This window comes from Motacilla alba, chromosome 4 (assembly GCF_015832195.1).
Source record: "Motacilla alba alba isolate MOTALB_02 chromosome 4, Motacilla_alba_V1.0_pri, whole genome shotgun sequence".
Lineage (NCBI taxonomy): Eukaryota > Metazoa > Chordata > Aves > Passeriformes > Motacillidae > Motacilla > Motacilla alba.
The window spans coordinates 58,869,020-58,893,842 of NC_052019.1; the positions used below are offsets into that span (position 1 = coordinate 58,869,020).

General features: G+C 39.4%; 1 protein-coding gene across 8 annotated transcripts in view; it reads right to left on the minus strand.

Moving 5' to 3' along the window:
- The window catches only part of WDFY3 (WD repeat and FYVE domain containing 3), a 155,346-nt gene that overhangs the window by 124,264 nt on the left and 6,259 nt on the right, over nt 1-24,823 (minus strand). The gene's annotated exons all lie outside the window — the stretch shown is intronic.

The window sequence follows — 24,823 nt, forward strand, 5'->3', positions numbered from 1 at the left end:
GTACACATCTCTGTCCACTAAAAGTGTGCAGAAAGGAATGTAAGTACACCCTGAACCTCTCCAGACAGGCAGCACCTTGCTCTCTGGCTAATGGCTTTCCCATTTGCAGAACACACACAATCCAGAAGCCGCTCAAACCCACAATAGAAAAGCAGCACAGCAAAGAACCAAACTGCCCGTTCCATTTCTGGCGTCTGCTCCTGACAGCTTCCAAAGTGTCTCAAGCGGTATTACCTCATGAAAAAGTACACCATAAGTAACAAAAACAGGGAGTTACGGTGCTTCCACTTGCAGTGCAAAACAAACAGGGTGGTGATTTCTCCTCCCCAGAATGCTGCACGCACAGGTAGCGTCTGATTCAGCCGATGGCAGTGCAGATGAGGTCTGTGTCACCTCGTTTTCATGACCCGCCACTGAACCCTGGCAGCAGCCGCGTCTATTACTTTCCAGAAGTGTCATTCAGCACATTTCCAAGCGTCATTCAGCAAACGAGTCTCAGGCATCAGAAAAAATCCCCACCCATGGCTTACATAAAGCTGCCTGCTGCACTGAAGGGCTTTCCTTCAGTTCAAAGAGTTGGAACATATAATTTGCAACTATTTTCTCAAAACGTAGTATTAGGGTGGCCAGTTTGAGCATGACCAATAAAAACCTAAGTGACACTTCACCACAGTTACCATCTATTTTAACAGACATCTTCTTTTCCCAGACAAGTCCCAATCTACAGGCAGTTCTTGAAGAGTTTATTTAGGTAATCTGCATAGTTACATAAGGTAATTAAAAATATTTTTTCCATCATATGAATAAAAGATTTTTTGCTTTTCTAAATGCAAAGCCCATTGGCTGAACATGTATTTTATAACAAATGCACTCTGGAATTATAAGGGGGCTTTTTGGTATAAACATGTTGAACTATTTCTTATCCAAACACACTTCTTCAGAACTGACATTAAAAAGTTTAAATCAAGTTTTAATAATATGTATTTATGACTTGAATAACTTCTCTTAGCTGCCATTACTCCTTTGTTCTTGTGAATTAATAATTTGCTTGCTGTAACAAACGTTTTCAGACCTACATCTTACTAGGTATTCAACAAGGTGTTTTAGGTCTCTTTTTATTTTGCCTCAGTATCACAGTACTATTTCTAGAGCTTAACAAATCAAATAGGATTTGATTGCTACCCCCAACAGACATCATACAAAAGGTGCTAAATAACAAAACCTCAGCAATCACAAACCATTTGGTTCCTGCAAAGAGGAAAACTGATCAAGTAACATCATTCAAATTTGCTTTTATGAACATCTTATTTCTGAAAAAGAAATACAAACATCATGCAGACTCCCATCTTAGTTGCTTTCCCCTTATTTACTTTCCAAGTATTCCTCTGTGGATAAACTATGTTTATCAACTTTATGCACACCATACTGGTGCCATCAGAATATTAAAAAATGAAAGCCCCACAGGAGCATAAGGTTTCTTCTGTGCCTACACACACCACAGGTATTCAACCGAAACCTATTCACCTAACCAGCCATTTTCCTCCCTGCTTCCACATTTTGCAAAGTTACAAAACTCATTCACGTGTTACATCAAAGAGGAGTCAAGGAAGACATCATATATAAACTGTTGTTGATAGGAATTACAGTAGCTGAGTGCTAGCACTTACTCCACATCAGATAAAGATAAAAATCCTGCCTCTGATGGAAAGAAATCAAAGGGATCATAAACATTATGTGATCCAAGTACATTTTCTGCCTTTTCTAGCAGAGATGTGTGCTTAGCATGCATTCTCAACCTCACTGGTTCACTTTTCAACACACTGCAAGGGATGTCAAAGCCTGCCTTCAGCCAGATGAGGTCAGAAGTCAGGACCACAGACCAGCAGGAGCCTGGATCTGAATTCACACCGCCTACTACGATGAGAAATAACTTTGGCAACAACATATTTCTGCTGTACATAAAATTTAAGAGAAGAAATACAAATGTGGGCAATATGTTGTAAAAGTACTCCTAGGTGTTTTAACGACAGGATCAGGATGGAAGAGCCAGATGTTTCCCTCCAACAAAGACAAGACCTTAAAAGCCAACGTAAGGGTCAGACCCCTTTGTAAAAACAAACAAAAACCTCAAACAAGTAAAAACCTACAGTTTCTGGCTCCCTCCAAAACACTCTTCATTACTGTTTCTTATTCACTACTTCTGCTAAAACCAACTCTGGTATTGCAAAACTGCATGAAGGAACAAGTAAGGAACAAGTAAAGAAAGGTACCCCATCTGTTTCCAGTAAAGCTCACAACTCCAACACCTGGGTACTTCTCCTCACCAGCATTCCTGGATTCTCTTCCTTTTTGTTTATAAATCCAACTCTCAGCACTCTTGTCATACTTCCGAATGAATGCATACTTCCTAGTGAAGACTCCGTTACCTCCTCCTGTTCACGGAGGATGAAGGAAGGCATTAAGGCATGAATTTCACTTTCTCAGAGATCAACCCTAGAGGCTCACAGTAGAAAACAGCAAAAATGGCACAGCCACGCGTACAGACACTTGTCACAACAGACTGCTTAAAAATTTTCACTGACTATTATTCCATCCATCTTCAAATTAGAATATGGTTAAACACCTGTAACTCTGTGTTTTTGCTGTCCCTAAGACCCAGTGTAACACAGCTTGGAAACACTAGAAAGACTATACCAGTGGTGAGCACAGAGGAAACACCACTGCAGCTTAAACACAACTTTATGGAGGTGGAGGAGTGTAACACAGCTTGGAAACACTAGAAAGACTATACCAGTGGTGAGCACAGAGGAAACACCACTGCAGCTTAAACACAACTTTCTGGAGGTGGAGGGGGAACTTATAATCCCAACAACTAATCATGTTTGGACAGGTAAAAATTAATTGGGTGGAAAAAAATGAAAATATCCCCCTCTGTGCAACAACATGTCAAATTCCAAGCCAATCTTCAAAATACCTTCACACTCAAGAGCAAAGAGAAATACCCTCACAAAAGAGGTCTTAATGACAGACTATTACAGCCACCCTACTATATACAACTCTTAAACGTTGCTTCTCTTCACTGAAGTTATCCAAGAGCCAAACACAAACAACAGAAACCCTTGATAGACTGCTTGGGCACCATGCACTTAAAAGTTCCCCCTTAATCTAAAAAAGTTCTAGTATTGCCTTTCAGCCAGGTTTTTCCCAGTACAGCAAAGCCTGAGAAGATGTAGATGCAAATGGCCAACCAAACACAATAAAAGGAGACAGCACTCAAGAGAAACTGCTAGATCTGCAGCTGCATTCACATCTCCTCCAGAAGCATCCTCTACACGGAGAGGCAGAATGCAAAACAAGAACTTCAACAATCTGGCACTGGGTACAATTTAAAAGCAAGGAAAGTTTAACACCAACAGTTTAAACTTTTTTAAAGCAAGACAATGAAAGTCAAGGAAATAAATCCAGTCTCATTTATTGTGGGCAAGCTCTGTTGGACAACCCAAATCTTGCTTCAGTGTGACTGCAGTCATTTGGAAGACAGGAGGTCTTAATGCAACACCTGATTTCTATGCCACTGGAAAGAAAAATGCTCCATAAACTGCATTTATGTTAGGTCAAAGCCAAAATTAGTCTGAAAGAGGAATGAGAAAATTGTCATACACACTTCATGTTACTTCACCTTTTAATTACTAATTAAATTTGCATGCTTTGATAATATCTACTATTATAAGCTGATGCTCCAAAAGGAAATAAATGCTAATTCCCTCTGCAAATGAACCATCAAAACCACATACATTTAAATAGATTACTAAAATTTATTTCAAGTTGTCTTCAGAATGCTCTCACCTACCAGACTCAATCCTCAATTTACAAAAGTCTGCCAAGGATGCATGAATTCAGTCACCTATAAACAGTCTTCTGCTCTTAACAGCAAAGACAAGTGCTTCTTGTAGAAATAAATCACAGTGTGTCAGCGCTAAACTCCAGATGCTCCCTACATAGACATGCTGAACTGACTTGTAGGTCGCCTGTGACATAAAATTTTATTAATTATATTGCTTGATAAGAAGCATTGTCTTTTTTACAAAGAGGTTTTCGAACTAAGCAACGGGGTCTTAACGTCTATGATCTCCGTCACTGAAACACTGGATGTTGTCTGCATGTAAATACAGAATGATATAGGATGGAAGACTTCTGTGAAGCTCAGTGCGGTCCAACCTCTGCTCAGCACGGGGGCAGCTTAGATCGGTTGCTCACGTGAGCTCTGAGCATCTCCGAGAGTGGAAATCCCAAGGCCCCTTTGAGAAACCAACTGTGCTGTTTACCTTCATGGTACAAATTTCTACCCTACTTGTAACTGGCCTTGTGCTGCTTGTGTCCAATGCCTCTCATCTTATCCCTATGCATCTCTGAGAAGATAAAGACAATCAAAATTTCTACAGTGGTCATTTCTTCTGAATTACAGATTAGTGACCATAGAGATACTTTATAAGTTGATCAGATATCTGAGGACAGAGCCCTTAATCAGATCAGTCAGGTACACACTGAAACAGTAAGAGTCTTTTTTTATACAAGCTGTTATTTTATTTATGAATGAATAAAATAAACCTAGATAAACACACAACATTTTGCTTCATCAAATGGGAAATAAAGACTAGAATAATAGAATAATTCTTTGTTTATTTCAGGAAGCTAATGCCTGGCTCACTCTTTAGCTTTCCATAGGATGAACAAAACCCTCTGGATATAGAGACAAACCCTGATTATCTAAATCACTGATATCTAAAATTCTGAAATCCAAAAGTCAAATACCTGCCTGGAGGACAGATGCTCTGGCATTTCTAAGAACAGATCAGTTACCTTGGTATTTGGAGGCTTGGAACACAATTTTAAATCTACGTACATATTCCCTCACTGTTGGGTGTATGGTTATTTGTTTCTTTTACAAACTTAAGTGTATAAGTTGTTGCAAACAGTACACTCAAAAGCAAATAAAGATTTTTCCCTCTCAATTAGTGTCTACATTGAGCTAGCTTGCTCAATACAGCTACACTCACTGATACTATACTGCATAATGTAATCAATATATCACTATGTTATCCCTGCCATTAATTCCAAGCTCATCAGTATTTTTATTTACTTTAATTAATCACAAAGTTACAATTTCCTATCAAGGACTGAAGGCTGACCTATATTAAAAGGTGCCACAGGCTATTGGCAAACCAAAGAGGAAGTCAGGCTTTTCACAGCTCTGCATGATGGGAGGACAAGGGGCGACAGACATAAATTGATACAAGAGAGGTTCAGACCACACATAAGAGAAGCTTTATTCCTCTACTGAGGACAGAAAGGCACCAGAATGGGGCCCAGAGATGCTGCTCTGTTTCCAGACTTGGAGGCTTTCAAGACACAACGGGATCAAGCCCAGTACAACCTGGCCCGATCTCAGAGCTGGTCCAGCTGTGAGCAGGAGGTTGGACTACAGCCCCGCCAAAGTTTCTCCCAACTTGAGAGATCTTGAGAGGGTTTCTTCCCCACTGTCATGTATAGAGCAAGTCTTAATCCCAGTGTCCCATTCCAACATTTAACGTGCAAAGTCAGCTGACTTGCTGCCCTGCTTTTCCAAACATCCCAACTGCATGGATTCTTTTCCCTCTGTAGCCTTCAGCTTCCTGCCTACCCTGACACTTTACAGGAGAGGAGGTAACCCCTCACCAGTGGACATAATTTTCTCTCCAGGCATCTACCTGAGGGCCGGAAAACTAGTCACTACGTCTGGAGTATATGAAAAACAGCAGGAAAAAAATCAGAAAGCAGACAGACTATAGAACATGCTGGGCAGAGGACAGGTCCTTCCCAAGCATACAGACCTCCTGAATAGCAGAGCCTTTTGTATTTGACTCACAGCCAGCCCTACAAGCTCCAAGCAGGTTCCTCCAGAGCCAGTCATCCAGTCCAGCACACAAGTCCTGTGACAAGTTTTTCTCCAGCTCCTGCAGTGTGGGGATAACATTTTGGCCCGTGCTAACGACTCTTCCTTAACAAGGATAACAAGGAATCTTGGCATGACAACATTTTGATGGTCCTTCTTGGAGTCAAGACTAGGGTACTACCCAAAAGCACCTATCATGGTGAGCTGCCTTTGATAGCAGCACAACCATTTGCACGGTGCTGTACTTCAGGTAACATTTTAATAAAGGCAAGAGCTGTCTTGCATCAAGTTGATTCTTGCATCTACGAATCTATGCTTTTGTCCATCTGCGACATGGAGAAATTGTCCCAGAGCTAATGGACTTGTAGCTATGCTTCCTGGAGAGCAGCTTTAGCCTACATGCACTGCCTCAACAGTGTGCTCACCCTCAAACACAGCACTGAGCCACTCACAGCATGCACAGCACTGGGCCACTTGCTCAGAGTGCGCTGAGAGAAAGGAAAATTAGGGCAGCTGGTAGAGAGGAAGATGACTTCCAGGTAACTGGCCAGCCAGGCTGCATACACTTCCCACCAGTGCTCCTGCCCTCGGCTCAGCACACAGTTCGCAGGCTGTGGGCTGCACAGCTGGTGTCCAGGTATATCCAGGGATCAGAAGAAACAGATTTGCAGCAGAGCTTCCATTTCTGGGTTTCCAGGTAGCTATTTCTGTTCTACAAGAACTCTCTTCTGGTCAGTGACCTTCCGACTCCAAGCCTTGAAGGGCATGTATTTCAATAAATTGTTTCCTTGTTGTTAAATTTAATGTTACTGTTCTGAGGAGGTCTGTTGGCCATGTCTCTTTTTAACAGAGAATTTCGCCAGCTCAGAGTTAAGGCAGTAAGTAGCCTGTCCACCAAAAGAACAGATCAGTATGTATTTAAATGTCTATGAATAGTCTGAACATTCTGTTCAACACTGCAACTGAATAAGTCAAAGTTGATGATATACAGGAATCCTAATAATAAAGATTTATTTATTCTATCACACACTCCACCATGAATCTTAAGCTCCCAGATTCTGTTTCCAAAGCCCATGCACAGCAATAAAATGTTTTGTAGTTATTGTGGTGCTAGTCATATGACCACAATTTGCCAGCCTTCAGCTCTCAGGGGAATGCTGCACAACTCTGACTCTCATCTCACAGAAGAGTCTTTTTACTCAGCTCCTTGAACTCCCACTAATAACCAGTTGTTCATACTCTGCAAGTTTGCAAGTCTGGTATACACTTGGACAGCTCTCTCCAGGTCCAATTTCTAAATTAAATGAAGCAACAAGCATGTTAGAAAAGCAACATTAGGACAACAATTTCCACAAATGTCAATTTTACTGCAGCATCTGATAGTAAATGAGATGATGCCTTATTCTAGCAACTGCATGGAAACAAAGAAATCTACTGAACTACAGCCACAATCCTGACAGATGACAGATACTCTGAATAACGTCCAAGACCATTTACGGTGGTCTTGGGAGAGCTTGTTCTGCAAACTGCCTGCACAGTCCTCACATCTTTGGATTCTGCCTTCTTGGTAACTGCCAGGGATGTCATTTTGAATCAAACTTCCCCTATCTTGCCCACCTAATACAAATGCTAGAAATAAAATTTTTAAAAATCCCAACAAAGATCAGCAGAATAAAATGATACCAAATATCCCAATAACTGCTTCAGTTCGCAATGTGAAATCAAAGAGCGTCCAAAGTAAAAAGCCACCCTCTTATTTAGCAACCCTCAAGTTGAACAGATATCTCCTCACAAATGGGGGTCAGACCTCTCTGTGGAGCTCATCACTGGCCACTTAATAAATGATGCTAATTGACTTTTCTTTTTCCTTGAATCAAAAGGAAACTAAGGTACTGCAGAACAAGTCCTACAAGAAAAAATAAGTGTCTAAACAGAGTCACTCTTAAAATCACCTGCAAAAATTATGACCATGTACTTCTTTCTCTTCTTTCAGAAAGCAACGCTCACTACTTGAAACATGCCAGTCTGTTTCTTAAAAGTGTCTCCCTTGACTATTCCTTCATTCCTCAACTCATTCATTCCTTTTTCCTTTTTTTCTGAGATGTTAGATCCAAGAGAGATCACAGGCCAGTAAAGATCTCACAATACCCACTCCTGATCATTATTAACTTAAATCAGATTCGGATGAGTACGTACTACTTATTTTTATTTTTATAAATGCATTTTTATCCTCCAAGTAACAGTATAACTTGATGTATTGCCTAGCAGTCCTAAGAAGTTGAAAGTGTAAGAATGCAGATAATATATTTAGTTTTCCATGCTTTCTTTCTGTCATTCTACACAAAAAGCTTCCTGCCAAGACTTCACACATGATGTCCTTACATAAATAGCCATGGGTAAATGTTCAGAGCAAAATCTGTAAAAACACATGGATGTAAATTTCAGATCCAGACAATTTTTAATGGCTAAATTTTCATACACACAGGAGGAAAAAGAAGTTAAAGACACTGAAAGACTTAAAGAAGTATAACTTGCCAATATGAAATTACAATGTCTCTTCATCCCGTCATCCAGTAACCTCAATATTTGCATGATCCACATGACCAATCATGAAGAAACATTGCAAGAGAAAATATCAAGAGATCAGAGATTTAACCCTTTTCCAGTTATCCAGCTCTCCCTCTTACACAAACACAGAATCATATCATCATTAGTAAATATTTCTAATAGATTTGTAGTTACTGAGTTTGTGTATGCATGAAGCTTTTGCTTCCATCTGGATTTTTGTCTTACTCTTTTTTTGGGGGCAGGTGCTTTGGCTTGATTTTTGAGGTTTTTTGCTGAAGAAGGGAAAGGGGACAACATTTAGGAAGAGGACTCTAACTGCTACTTGATAATACATCTTGATCCTTCCTTGCTGTTAACACATTCTTACTCAACTTGCTGCAAATATAAGTTGAAGAACTTATTCTTACTCTGCCTGTGAGCTACCAACAGTATCATTCTTTTACACTTTTCCCTCTACTACCTGCCTGAAGTATTTCCCAAATGAAGAAATCCTACTACTTATACTAAATGCAATCTAAGTTGTTCATAATGGTTTTTTCTATTGAAAAGTTAAAACTATTTGAAAAGTCTGCACTAGAATTATCAAAGTAAACCAGAAAAACAAAATTCTGGCTAAAATTGTGTGAGCCATAACCAAGTGTACAAAAAAAACCCATGTCCATAATGGAGAAAAAAAGCAAGAAATCCCCAAGCCAATAATAAAGTTTCATTACCATTCTGCTATATGAGAAGTAAGTTTAAAAATGCTAAAAACTGGTGAGGTATGAAAGCTGCTTGTTAACACTATTAAAATTGTTGTTTATTTGTGTTTGGATACATTTTTCCAGGGGAAAGGAAGTATCTTTACAGTTACTCTGAAAAATATCATTAATGACACCAGGTAGTCATAATTTGATGACTCTACATTCCTACCCATTCTGTAAAGAAATGTCACATTTGGCTTGCTGCCCATGTCACTGAAAAACAAACCAAAGTTACCGTGATGTTATTTTGAAAGAATTGAGCTTTTCATGACATAATCAGAAATATTTAGGTTTGCTCTGGCAAAATGAAGAGCACTGCTGAACAGTGCAGAGTGTCAAAATAAACACATTTAAAAACTGATATTTGGTGAAACAGAGCTCAAGAAAGGTATCAGGAAACACCATATATACTTCTCTTGTATGAGACAAGTCATTAAGCTTATTGATGTCATCATCTTCTAGACAAGAGCTTCAGTTCTTCTTCAAAAAAGAAGCCTAACCAAGATAAGATACTAGATTTACATGCTTTTTGATGTCCAAACAAAATTGGTTTTCATATTGCAACCAATGTCTGTCAGGAGATGTCAAGTTGGAGTTAGTTTCTTTAAAGAGACCAATTCAGGCAATAATATTTTGCTGTATTGGCAGTGAAAAGTTGCCACCTCAGTTCTCTTCTCGATCTAGGTTTGAAATGCAAACAGTCTTCAAATAGTGTGATCGAGTACCACTCTTGATCAAAATTCTTCCCATGTCTCTCCTTAACAGGTATTACATTGAGATTTACCTCTTGTAACAGTAAAGGTACAATGGACAGATTAGTCTGAAATCTCTTTTAAGAGAATTAACATTTCATGAATATGTCCTCAGTACTTAGTTAGAAAATCCAAACAGTGCTTAATAGGAAAGAGAACAGACTGAAAAAGAAATTCTTCAAGAATGTTACTGAACTTGAGCTGCTGTTCATTTCCAGTGTGCTCCTAATACCATGGTAAATTGGTACCAATCTTCACCTGCAATTCAATATAACATGTGTAGAATTATCATTTCTCATTGCCTTCAACAGAGAAGAAACTCTCCAGTAACCAAACTTAACACTGCACTAAGAGGAGATTTAGGTAATGGCAACATGGAAAAGAAACTACCAGATTTAAAAGCAAACAAAAATCTTTTTTTCCAAAGTAGGAAAGATTCTCCTCCTAAATTGTTCAATTCCTAAGATTTTAACTCAACTGCTGACTAGTTTTCAAAACCAATAGTAAGAAAAAGCAAGTCTTCTAAGTTACCAGTCTATACCAGACCTTGACATCTAGTCACACACTAATTTATGCACATGTTCATTGAAACAGCTGAAAAGTCGTTAAGTGTTTCTCAGGGATCATATCACTTAAACCCTTGATGAATCAGTTGGAGAAACTACATATATAAAGCAGAGACATGGAGGCAAACAATAGATACCCCAGGAACACACTGCTTGCTAGTAGGACCACAGAATATTTCACTAAGGTGTGAAAAGCAATTTCAAAATTCCCAATCAAGTTTTCCACCTTACAAAAAGAACTTCTTTTGTGAATTATGCATTAGACCAGGGCATTAGCACCACCATGCTGACAAAGAATTAGACATAATATCAAGCTTTTTTCCAGAAAAATCTTTACAACTCTTCCCTTCTCATCATTACTTTCTGGGTTTCTCAAGCACCAGGTGCTCTGATAAAGTACAACATTCTCGTATTCGCAGTGCCAGATCTGCAAGACTGAGGGAAGAATTATAGCAGAACCTTCATTAACACTGGAAATAATCAAGTAAGTCTGTGATAAATGAGGCTACAGCAGCATACAGTCTCTTCCAAGCCAGAACTCAGAGTCTCTGTCATGAGAAACTGGAGGGGAGAGGTATAAGTTGACAAGACTGAAGCATACACGCTATATATCCAGACTTTTGGTTGCAAAACAGAGTATCTTCTGTGTGCCTGGTCTGTTGAAAGCAGACAGGGACAGACTGCCACTGAAGCAAAAGAATGTCCAACAAAAAGAGCCCAGAAGAAAGGACCCCAATTTCCTACAAATGACCTCCTCTCCAAATACCTGATCTACAGTACAGATACTGTGAGCAAGAAAACACAATCTTTGCACTCCCTATGACATCTTTAGCATAAAACTTAAAAACTAAATAAGGACCTTAAGCTCTTAGCCCCAGTTTATTTCCTGATATAGGACACTAGAGATATATTAAAATTCGTGCCCAAATAAATTATAACACTTGAGAAATATATATATTATATATATATATATAAAGCACATATATATGTGCTTTATATATATATATATAAAGCACATATATAAAGCACATATATATGAGTTAAAATCATGATTCAGGGTTTAACACAGAAAGGCACCTGGAATCCTAAAAATCCTACACAGGAATTGGGATATCAGTTTCTTCATCAGATTGCAACTTCCACAGGTATCCACTGAATAGAAACTTTAATTTCCAAGTAAAGGGGGACATCTTCCATGGAAATTCTAAACGGATCTCAGGACATCCGAGCCATCACCGGCCCTTAGTGATCCCAGATAAACCGGAGACAATGTGATTCCAGTAAACTGTATTGTGTGAATACTGAGTTCCCGTAAGCTTAACCAAGATGTGAAAGAGAACTCTCGTAATAAAACTAACATATAAAAAGGGGGATTCCCATAACCGCCATTATACATGTGTGTGTTCCCAGATGCATAATGTGTATTCCAAGGTAGCAATTGTCTAAACCACAGACAGAAGTCTATGAACACTGGAAACAAGGGAACCACATGGATATTCCAGAGACTCCAGATTCAGCACTGTTTACTCATCTGATAGGATTCTCCAAACACCGGAGGACCATCAGAATACTCGTCAACAAAGAAAAGGACAAAGGAAAAGTAGCTTCGGGCAAGAAAAAGAGTATAAAACCTGGACTCACTTGGACAGACTTTTCGAACTCACTCTGATGTGCCAGAGGGTCAGAGCTGCATTCACCCACAATCGAGACCCGGGCTCGGCCCTGTTCCTTTGATTCGTGGCTGACAAATTTAATGATTTGTTTCGTGAAACAAATTATATTTTTGTTGCCCCGTAATTTGGCTCTCGCAAATTATTTGATTTGGCATAATTCAGCTATTTATCTAGACCACTAACCACTAGAGCCTATTTATGACTGATGCAAATCACACTTGACATGACAAGAAGCAGTGCAGCCAACAGTGTGGTATCACAGATCAACTACTATTTCTTTCTGGGGACTTGTAGACGGTATACTCAGTTCATCTGTAAGCAGGCAATAGCACTGTAGTCTACAAGTCTATCATCTCTTCTTCCATCCCTAAATGTTTTATCAAGGATCAAAACAATCTGCCTTGGTCGCTTAAGCTCACAGGAAGCCATGAAACATGAAATGGAAATTACATGATATAAAACTGAGAACTGAAAATGAAGTGTGAAGAGGGCAAACATTTTTACAATATATTAACTGCCTTTATTATACTGCAGTGAGATCACTTGGCTGTAAAAGTATGAGATTTACAACTACCTCATCTACACAGGAGTACTACATTTCATTTGCTGATCCCAGGGCAGGGCCATGGGGAAAAATTAAAATTTCTCTCAGGCCCACCCTTTGAAGGAAGAGGAAAAGAACCAAGGAACTAAACAAACAGCAGTTATTTACATGTTTCTAAGATCATGAGAACATGAACTTGTAACTTTTGACTTGAAATCCAACAAAGGCCATCTGCAATATTTCATTTAGATCCAAGCAAATGCATTTTCTTATGTACCCATAAAGTATCAAGTTACTTTACTTCCCTATACATTTTATATTTCCCATTATGTACATGGGCAGTTTGATTTTGCAGCACAGAATTGAAAAATGAACCCAAACAAACCACTGTCTCACTGGCACTGAAAAAATAAGGAAACAGCAACATGCGGAAAAAAACCCTAACTTGTTCACAAACAAATCAGGGCGGGGGCAGGAGGGAAGAAAGAAAAGGAGAAATCAGCAACCAGAACACAAGCAGCTGGTGCTCAGGGACTAGGAAGGACTTTGGCTCCACAATAACAGAATCGGTTGCATAATCGCTGCTGCCTGAGAAGTTATACAATGTCTGCCCTTCTCATCATTAAGAAAACAAATAAGCAACAAAAGTCTTTCTAGGGCACAGAAACTAACAAATGAAATACCACATGTGAAGCCCTACTAAAGAGAAGGAGCTCTGTAGTTTCAAACATTACTTTTTAGCTTGCTGAAACATTAAACATCAAATTGTATGTTGACCCTTGCTAAAAACATCTATTTCCTCTGAAAGCAACATGTCCTAAAGCCAGTGTCAAGCCACAAGAACTTCTCACCCGGCTTTTCCAGTCTGGCTCTCAGAAGACATGTTTGCATGAGAGAAAGCTGTCCCTAAGGCCAACTTGTATGATATGTGACCTCTCTTCCTGCTGTAGAACTTTATGAACTCTGTGGCTATTGTGGCATTTGAACCAAAGTCATAAACTACAAAAATATCCCAAGCACTAACACGATTCTAATTGTCTAACTGGATATCTTGCAGATACTTACAGGAGAACCAGTGTAACATTTTTAAGAGAAATGAAGACAAATCAACTTATGAGGAATGACATCACTGAAGAATAAGCAGGAAAGAGGTTTTCCTGAGTGTTCATGTATTGTGCAGACCTGACACTGAGGCATTGCATGAAGAGTGAAAGTGAAGTCTGAGTCAAGAGTGAAAGACCACAAAGATACTGCATGCTAACTAGGCGGCAGCTGAACTTGAGTTTGCCAGCACTGAATACATAAAGACAATTCTAGCTTAATTATAGCTCTCTCATTAAGAACTTGGGCCAAAAGAACAAAAGCCCTATCCTCTGCCCCATCTAAATTTTGCATTTCCCTGTGATTACCTCTCTTCTGCTCCAAGTCTTGTCCATTTGGTTCTTCTTACCTCTGGGTCAGAAGTTTTGCATCTTTTCACCATGATTTGGGCTCACAGCCCAAAGCTACTGCATTGCAGAATCAGCAAAGACATGATGCAGCAATATTCCTGAATTTCTTTGGATGGGGAAGTACATGTCATTGCTGCCAATCTCTGAAAGCCATCCAGATAAAATTCAGAGGCCCATGGCATTTCAGAAAAAAATGCTAAGAGCCCACAATGATGACACTAAGATGGCCACACTGACACTTTATGTCCCGTTGTTATTTTCCAGCTAGCATCTAGAACACTGCAAAATTCACTGATTGGGCAAAGACAGAACGAACATGTAGTCTGCTATTCACCCCTAAAACTCCAAGCGGTACCTCCCGTGCTCAGCACACACTACTTCCAGAAACAATTGTAGGAATTAGCAGAGAAGTGGAAATACCAGGATCTGTATTGCAGTGGAAGTACAGACCTATTTCAGTAGGAACAGAGACACCTAACCTGTATTCCTCTTGCCTCCATTCCAGCCTGTCAGCTCCTGGATAAGCAAACAGAATGAGAATGGCAACATCCCTAGTGAAGGGAAAGGAAGCTGCTAACTTGAAAACCTGCACGAAGGAATACGCTAGCCATGCACTAATTCTGTATACACAAGATATTGAGGGACCAGCAATTAGAGAAAGGCACACTGCTCTCTGCTTAACTCACAAGTGCTGAACTTGCCTCAAGAAAATGCAGCAGCTGTTGTTCCATCTTACCAGCCTCACTACACTCAGCAGATTGTCTTGACCAGTTACAACTCCAGAACCAGTGGTCAGGTCACAGCAGCATTCCATTAGCAACCACCTTAACAGGAGAGCAGCACATTCCAACTCCACCTTTCTTATACTTTTTTTTTTTTTTTTCATATCACGGATTGCTGCAGATGGCAATAATTCAATCCTTAAAGCCCCTTACTGTGAATATGCTACAAAGTAGCACAGCTTTATCCATAATGCCTCAGTTCTGAATTAAGTAAGCCACTCACCTCTCCTAATGCTTCTGCAACAATTCAGAATTTTGATTAACGACCTGCTCTGCAACAAGCACCTCTCACATCAACTTCAACAGCAGTCCCCTCACTCCCCTGTTGACTCTGGCAAATACTATGAATGATTCTCATGTTTAGGACTCAGGGGAGCCATTTTACCTACTCAAAGAGTAAAGTAACACCAGGCAACTCTCAAGATACTACTGTACACTAACCCAAGTGCAACTGGAACAGCTATTGTGGATAAAGAGCACGATGCCCTTCCTTGTGGAAAAGAAAGGAAGATCCGAAAATCCCACCCACTCTCCCATTCCTTTTGGACTTGGTGCTAAAGAAGGAGCAGAAGGAGAAAAACCACAAACATTAAGTGCTCCAAGAATCCAACACGAAAAATCTGGCACCATAAAAATTTACTTATAAGACACATACTAAAACTGCTAAAAGCTAAGTAAATAGTAAATCTCACAGCTAAGCTTCCAAAGCTCCTTACTCTGCTACTCACTTTCATTAAAAATGGTTAATATAAAAATGTGTCTTACTAGTAAACTCACATATCAAGCAGACAATTGACTCAAAAGACACTTCTTAGGGGGCTAGGGCTGCTCTAGAGTTCATAATTTCTGATTGAACAGCTCTCTGAAAGTACGATCTTCAAACAAACACCTAAGGTAATGGGAATTAAATACCCACGAAAGACAATTATTTCCTCCCAAGGCTGCAAGGGCATTCCACATTCTATCTTGATTTTGGACAGCTGGGTTCACACCCTTGTGAGAGGTGAATTCTGCCCTCTGTGCAGCTCAGCTGATGAGTAGTTTCTCTTAACTTAATCATCCACTATCAGATACTTCAAGTCTATAATTATCTCTTTTCCAATAACGAATGGACACACTACTAACTCAGACTCACTGCAGAGCCCCTCCTAAGACTCCAGGCTTTTTACATCCTTGTAATTTGTCTTCAGGCTTCATAAATGTAATTGAGGCTCATTCTGGGTCCTGAAAAATCTTCCCCATTACATTAAATCTATCTCTTTCTTCAAAGGGGGAAGAGAAAAAAGAGCAAACTAGAAAGAAAGAGGAAAAAAAAAAAAAAAAGGCAATTATTAGTGACTTGGAAAAAAAATGACAAAATTGAGCAGGGAAGTTCTGGATGCAGGAGGAAAAAAGGAGATGCATCCAGAAGACATGAAGGAGATGGAAAATGGAAGATGGACTACAATTCTGTGGACACACAAGTCCTGAAAACCTATTTACTTAAACCATGAGAACCTCAAACACGGATGTTCAAATCTGATTATTCCCGCTTTATAACCCTAAAGCTTCATTTTGGAGGAGGTCAAAAAATGAAGGCAACAATAGCATAAAATAATGAAAATAATTGTAATTTGTTTTTCTCTTTAAATCATTAAAAGGCTTTTGCCTGCTTTGTCAGTAGTATAATCCAGGAAATCCCAAAGTTTACTGTGTTTTGGCCTAAAAAAAAAGCAAAGAATATACCACTTGCTAAACCTGTCAAGTCTCGACAACTCTCCTGCCCTGCAAAAGAAAAAAACACAAAACTTTCATCCTTACATCATCCTAGTAAACAAGAAATGATCACAAAACAAAATTAGGATTTAGGATTTACATATCTTGCATACAACTGAAGTTAACTCACTGATCACCAATCCTATGGACAAAAAGAAGCCATTGCAGATTCTATTAATCAGAAACAATTATGCTAATCCCAAATTACCTGTGCAGGTAAATGCTGATATGCTGAAATAAAAATAACAGCAAATGATTTGTCTAAAAAAAGCAATAGTATATAGAACAACAATAATATCCTGGATTTAGGTGAACTGAACTTACTAGAAGCAATTAAGAGGGGAGAAAATCTATTTAGTCTTCAGTTTATTCTCCCTTTGATTTTTAATGATAATAAGGTCTCCATATTAAAAAAAAAAAAAAAAAAAAAAAAAAAAAAAGGGAGCAGGAGCAAGTTTTGAGATGGGTCCAAGTGCATCAGGGCCCATGTTGCTGTCTGTGGTTTCTTCCCTGCTCTGATGCATTTCCAGGAGGACACTGGAGGAATTCTCCATAACAATCTTTCTCCAAGCAAGATTTTGGCATGCTTCCAAAGCACTTGTTTTAAAACAGAAGCCCAGCAGTCTGGATCAGCAACAGACCCACAGAAAGTCCATAAAGCACCATTTTCTTTCAAGAGAAGATCAGGATCATCATACAACAGAGATTATGCTGCACAAAAAAAAAGACTCCAAAAAATCTCTCAAACCAGCAGAACAGATAAATGAATACTCTGACAAACCAGCACAGACACACACACACAACCTTCATTTGCTTGCTCTCATAAGCAGCATTTTTTGCAAGAGCAAAAATATTAACAAACCAACCAAATTCACTGAGCCAGGAAAGGGAACTAATGCATTTGTTTCATTTAAAGCACTCCCAGGAGCAACAGTAGCACTTACATGCTAGACTTACAAGAATAAACACTGTAAGAGAAACACTAACTGTGAAACAGAGATGGGTCACTAAGCTGGGTCCTCTTACTTGTGGCAAGAGGACACATTCCTTCTGTCTGATTGTCCAGACTTGTCAGCATTCTGCTAGCAAGTGGCTGAAAAACCTATAGCCATGTTGATAATCTAAAGTATGTTCAGAGAGCACCTGGGCCCAAATCCTCTATCAGCCCAAAGGGAGAACTCCACCACCAAGCAACAAGCGCCCAACAGGGCACAAGGGTAAAAAGGTGTCACTAACCAGCCACAAGAAGGAGGAAGAGTACACATAAACCCTCAGGGTGACTGAGGAGTAAACAGTGTCAGAGGTACAAAAGAAATATTCCCTGTTAAATTTAACCAAACTTTCTCATACAATTAAAAAGCAGGGACAAATCTCTGCCTATGTCCAAGTGAGACTGACTAGTGCTATTTCCTAAACTGAAAGATGATGAGGAAAAGAGTATTGCATGATGATTGCAACACAATTTTCTTAAGCTTGCAGATCTATAGATAGTTCAGAAGAGAAACTGTCTTCCAAGACCTACTGTGGCACAAATGGCACTGCTTTGTCTCCATTTCCATCTCCCTGCCCTGTTGAGATTGCAACCAGTATGCTGGAAGCCAAAAAGAAACAAACTGGTTTAGGTTTAGTACTGTGAGGACCTCATATTCTGAAATTGTCTGACATGCTTAAACTATTGAGGGGAAATTAAACAAAAAAAACCCTCACACCGATAACAACAAAACAAAACACAGCACCACAAAAACCACACACACCAAAACAACACCAAACCCCACAAACCAAACAAACAGACACAAAACCCCAACTCCTTCCAAGCCCTCACCTTGGGTTGAGTAATTAAATTTCTACCATTTTGAGACTGAATTGTGACTACAATCATGTTATTTAGACAAGCTGTATTAGTTCAGATTTGCCAGACATCTTTCTCAGAGACATTTATATTTGCTATCTCACCTGCATTATTAAATTGATCACTTTGAGATAAGCATGGTATCTTCACATGAATATACTCAGTCATTACCAGAGCTGGCACATGCTGCTCAGCATCATTAAACTGATACCTTCAGCTCAGCAACCTCTTTTTAATCACATTAAAGGTACACCAGCTAATATAAGAAATAGAAGCCAGTAATTCACGTACTTGGATGAGCACACTGGGGGAGTAGGTGGTAATTACGAAACAATTACTTGGATACAATTATTTGCACCTCTTCGCAGACAGGGCACCTTCCAATGACACCCATTTTATTACCTCCAAATGCACGGCTATGTGCTAGAAACCAGAGTGGGAAGAAGGGATCTGAACAAACAGAGCACAAATCCCAAAAGAACCAGCATGCCTATGGCAACGTAAGTTACATGACCCTTGAGTGCAGCAGGAGGCATCCCTGAATTGGGGAAGGAGGGGAGGGTTGCAAAGCAGGCAAGAAATATTACTGCATAAACCAGCACACCAACAGACTACTCTGAGACATCTAAAGGTCAACCTTCTTATAGATCAAGAGAGCAACCAGAATACAAATGACTACCAAACACTTAAATACATTTTATTACTGAAAGCTAAATTTATTATTGAAGGTCAAGATAAAGTTAAAAAGAGCCTGGGTCGTCATCTCTGCATGCAGATCATATTTATACAGCTCAGGGCTCTTGGACCAAGCAGATAAAGGCATTACAACACATACTGGAAAATGAGCAAACTCACTTTCAGTATGAAAATGAAACCTCTTAGGACTGGTAACTGGCCAGGGGAACAGATTATTAACCATGTAAGATTCCCCCTTAACTCACAGCCATTAATTACACAGAACATCTTTTTAAAAAAGAACCTCCATTCAAACAAAATTTGTTGCAACCATTGCAGCACTGCTTATGTGGATAATCATTTCTTACAGCAAAAAACCATTACACAGTCATCCAGAGTTGATCACCAGTGAAGCAAAAGATTCTTCAAAAGGCAGTTGTTTTCAACTAAGAAAAGACACCACATAAAGTGAAAAGACGTAAAGTACTGTAATTATAGTGCTCCAGTACAAATGTTTTTCAGATATTGCTCTGGAACAACCATGTTCTCTGTCCTTATCTCTTCCTTTACCATGCCTTTTTATTAAAATAAAAACTAATTTAGACCTGGCTAGCTATTCTTCAGGATGAATCAACATGACAGTTCAAAACAAACAGAAAATGAGAGTAGTCTATTAAGAGGTATAAATTTTTAGACAGTAGTACAAGCCTACATATTTAGTATAAGCCTTCAGCTCATGATGAAGTTTTGCCATCATCCTCCCAGACCTGTTCAACATTTTCTATAAGATCTTAAAAGAGCTCCATCTCAGGAGTATTCGTTACAAATGGTATAAACTAACATCAACATAAGCATAAGCAATGAAAAAAAGAAAGGGAGGGTGAGAACGCCACATTCTTTCTGCAAAAGAGGAATAAGGAACAGTATTAATGCAATATCTGTAAGCACATACACTCCACACAGCTCAGCCTAAGCGTTATTCTAACAGTACCTGAGGAGAGAGCTGGAGGGCAAAACAACTTATTTTTAATCCAAACACTAAGAGTTACAGGAAAATGGTCAAAACAAAATCTTCATGTCTTGTTTGCCAGACTAGGGTTTTTCTTCTCCTACTAACACGTTGTTAAGAAACTAGGGACAGAGAGAAAAGGACCTATTTTTGCTGATTTTACTTTTTATTGGTAGATTTTTTGCTTATTAACTGGCAAGCTGGACATCGCCATATAAACAAAATCAAAAAGAAGGTGAAAAGAATTCTACAAAATTCATGATACATGCAAACAAATACCTCTTGTCCAGACTAAAAAATAACCACAATACTTGAATTAAAGAGAAAATAGCCTAGGGGAAAAAAAAGTTTCCATCATTTCTCCATTTTCCATTCATGTAAACAGAGCAATCTTCCTGAAACATTTATACAGAAAACTACTCAAAGACAGTCTTCATAAGTTAGTAAGAAAATGCACCACTGTGCACCTGCTTTACTGCATTAAATATCAAGGCCATTCATAAACCCCAAATAGTGCAATTCTTTTAAAAACATGGGTTGTTCAGAGACTTTTAATCCAACATTATTTAATGCTTTAACAAGAAAGTGTGACTTCTGACCAATGTTCTTTGCCTGCTCCAAGTTAATAGTAAACTTTCAGTCAAGTCAGGGTGCTCCTGATTAAGGTCCTGTCCTTCTCCACCTCATTAAGTGCAGGCTCATTTCTTTGAACACCCACCCTAAGCCAAGTAAAAGGGTCGAAGGGCACTTGTTTGTAATTAATTTGTTTAAATCCACAAAAGCAGCTTGCTTTCTCCTGGATAGACGTAAGAGCCCTCTGCAAGCTGTGCTAACTTTCCAATAAGGTTTCCCTCAGCCATTGCCAGGACCTCACAGCTGCTGGCACATCACTGCTGCCGACCACTCCAAGAGCAAACACAGAAGTCTGAGCAACAGACCAGTTATAAGCCCACAAGTGGACAAAAAACCAGTTACAGTGAAATACCCAGTACTTTCATAGCCTACCACATTAAAAATTATTGTACTATCTTCAGTATCATGTGGGAAAAAAAAAAGAAGAGAAAAAAAACATCACTCTCTGCCTATCCGCCACTGAGCTTCACAGTGCACATGAAATATTCCCATGTTTTCATTTGCTATTTAAAGCATACAAAAAGCTTGTCCAATACCTTTATCTCTTTCTGTAAAAAAGTCAGGCCTCTAAACACCACGTTCCCAACCTCAGCAAATGTCCTGTTTCAAGCACAATTACAGATGTCCCTTCCAACCAAAATCTGTCCGGTGTGTTCAAACTTTTCCAGGTGAACTTAAAATTTAAGATGAGTCCTTCCTCACATCACATAATGAAGATGAGTATTCAGAGACAGCAGTAGTCAGTCTGTTGAACCCAAGTCAAGAAAATGTATTTCAATTCACTACGACCCTGCAGTGCTTGAGGTGCTCCACTTTCCTACTCACTGTGAGTATTTCAAAGGCAGACAACAAGCATGTCTAGGGACTTCCACCTCAGCACCACAACCCTCAGCTTAATGCAACAAGACAACTCTAGGCTGAATTCCACATAATATGAACATACTAATGATGGTATCCTTTTCTTTTCCTAAACTATTTAAATAAGCTTATTCTCATACTTTGTGCTATTATGTTTTCATTTGAAATGTTTATGCTTACCCAGGTGGCAAGTTCAACTTCATCCTGCAAAGGATCATGGAAAAGAGGATAGACAGGAAAGAGGGTGTATTCATCTTTTAAATTTATTCTGTCCGTGCCAGAGGAAGCTAAACCCTCACTTTGGCATATTCTCTACTCAATCTGAGCTACTTCAGACAAACATCAACTATATTGATCTCCTCCTATAAAGAAAGATCACAATGGAAAGGCACATAGCTAGACTAAAAAGATTTTTTACAAGTACATTACTTGCAGTACACACACCTCCTCTGCTTCCTTTTATTAAAAAGGAGAAAAAACCCCAACCAAACACAAACAAACAAAAAACCTAAACATTCACATAATCATCTGTATTTGAAGCATACAATATATACATATGTGCTTTACTGAAATAAAAACAGGTTATAACTTTAGGGTTTAACTGATCAGTAGGCTGTCCCAATTCATACCAAGAAAGCTGATGTGCTGATTTTGGCTGCGGTAGAGTTAATTTTATTCGCAGTGGCTGGTATGGGGGTGTGTTTTGGATTTATGCTGAACTCAGGGTTGATAATACAGAGATGTTGTTGTTATTGCTGAGCAGGGCTTACACAGAGCCAGGGCCTGTTCTGCCCTTTGTACCAGCCACACCAGCCAGGAAGCTGAGGATGCTTGGGATGGTGGGAGGAGACACTGCCCAGACAGGTGACCCCAGCAGACCAAAGGGATATGCGACAGTCATGCTCAGTATACAAAGTGAGGGGAAGAAGGAAAGGGGAGTGATGGTGTTTGTCTTCCAAAGAAATGGTTATCCATGATGGGGGTCTGCTCTCCTGGAGAAGGCTGAACAGCCCATGGGAAGCAGGGAATCCATTCCTTGTTTCACTTTGCTTGTGTGTGTGGCTTTTGCTTTCCCTGTTAAAATGCCTTGATTTCAACCCACAGTTTCCCAGCTTTTACCCTTCTGATTCCCTCCCCATTCCCGGTGCAGTGCAAGTGAGCAAGTGGCTGGCTCCATGGGGCTTGGTTACCGGCTGGGGAAGAAACCCTGAGACTGTACAAGTAATTAAAAAAAAAAATCCTGCTACTTGTACAGCACATCCAGAGTCCTGCCTGTACAAAAACATCACCAGCTGAACTACAAGGGCTTTCAACAGACAGCAGGGAAGCCATGGTCTCCCCTATCTTGATCCAACACTGCCGGGAACATGGCTATGTTGCTGGAAAGAAATGCAAGCAAAATATTTCTGTCTCCAGAAATTGCTACAGTCAAAATAAGACATGTTGCTTTACACACTCTAACCGAATAATGAAAAGCTTCAGAAGATATTCCCTGGTTACTTCATGACCCACTCAAAACCTAAATTAAGTATTCATCACTAGCTTAGGCTCACTGCTCAGAACTGTTAAAAAGAAACTTTTGCAAACCTAATTAACAAGCAAATTATCATTCTCTTATACCATATCCACAGAGACTTTGTTTTTACATTTGTACTGTGGCTCACTGCTCAACTGCTGACTCAAGTATTAGTATTTAACTTGTGATGCAATACCAAAACGGTATCTATGCCTTTTCCACATGACTGCTTATAAAATTATAACGAATGTTTACTTCTGCCTGTTCAGAGAGGCATCCTTTCTTCTGCAAATGTAAAGAAACTCCCAAATAAAATAAATGTCACTCCTCCTCAGTCACCTTATCAGACAGGAAACCAATGATGATAAGGATATTACCAGCTCTGATCACAGCTTCCTCAGTCTCATACCTGTGGCACTCTAGCCCAGAGCATTTTGACATGTGAAGATTACAAAGATGATGTAACTCTCACAGTTGTGGGAAAAAAATGACAACTGCTTAAGCCTTAATGCTTAAGGCTCAAAATCAAAAAAGAAATCAATTTGCTTTGTGCTTTCAATGCTTTAAAAGCTGCAGCTTGAGCCAATCTCACTACTGAGGGCCTACACCATGACGTTTCAACTCTGAGAACAACAAAAGGCCCAACTTTTACATTAAGAAATGCACTCTTCAGCTGTTTTGTCTGTCATTCTGCCATGTGATACATTCTGTACTCTGTGCACTCGTGCAAATACAAACCAAGGCCTCATCTCATTCCTGGCTCTCAATTGAAGACCCAAGGACCTCCTTAAAATCCCATTAGAAGTAAACAAACCTTGGCAAGCATACAACCACAAAACCAAATCCTAAGACCATCAGTGGCACTCTGAATGCTATCAAGGTGGTGAATTTCTCTTGGTTCCAATACTCCTTTGGTTGTCCTCAGGCAACTGTTCAGTTTGATTTTTTGTCGTTTTAGGGGTTTTTGCTGAGGCTTTTTGGGGGTGTTTTTTTGTTTGTTTCTTGGGGTTTTTCCCTTAAACTACGTATCATTTCTGAGCTTACTTCCAGGCATTGCTGGCCCCCTGCTCTGCACACTTTGGCTGCAGGAATCATGTGAACTGGTACTGCCACTGATGCCTCCATATCATAAAAACAAGCTTCCCCTGGAACAGCTCTCTACCACAGGCCAATACTCCCCACTGGTCTAATAAACCTCAGACAAAAGCTCAGGCTCATTATGCCAAGTGCACTTACATCTGATTAACCTTCTCAGGGATCTTTACCTAAGGCACTCTGAACAGTCTTTCTCCCTTTCAGGATTGCCCATCATCCAAGCACTTTAAAAGTCTTTAGAAAGTTTTATTACCAACCCAAGTTGCTATTTTGGCATATTTTACCCCTCTGTATCCCTTAAACAACATATCTTCTGGATACCCTAAGCATTTGCTTAGCCCAGCAATTTCTCCTTCTATTCCCCTTATCTCAAATAAAACAAAAAAATTTTAAAAAAGGATATGCTTACAGTGCCAAATAAA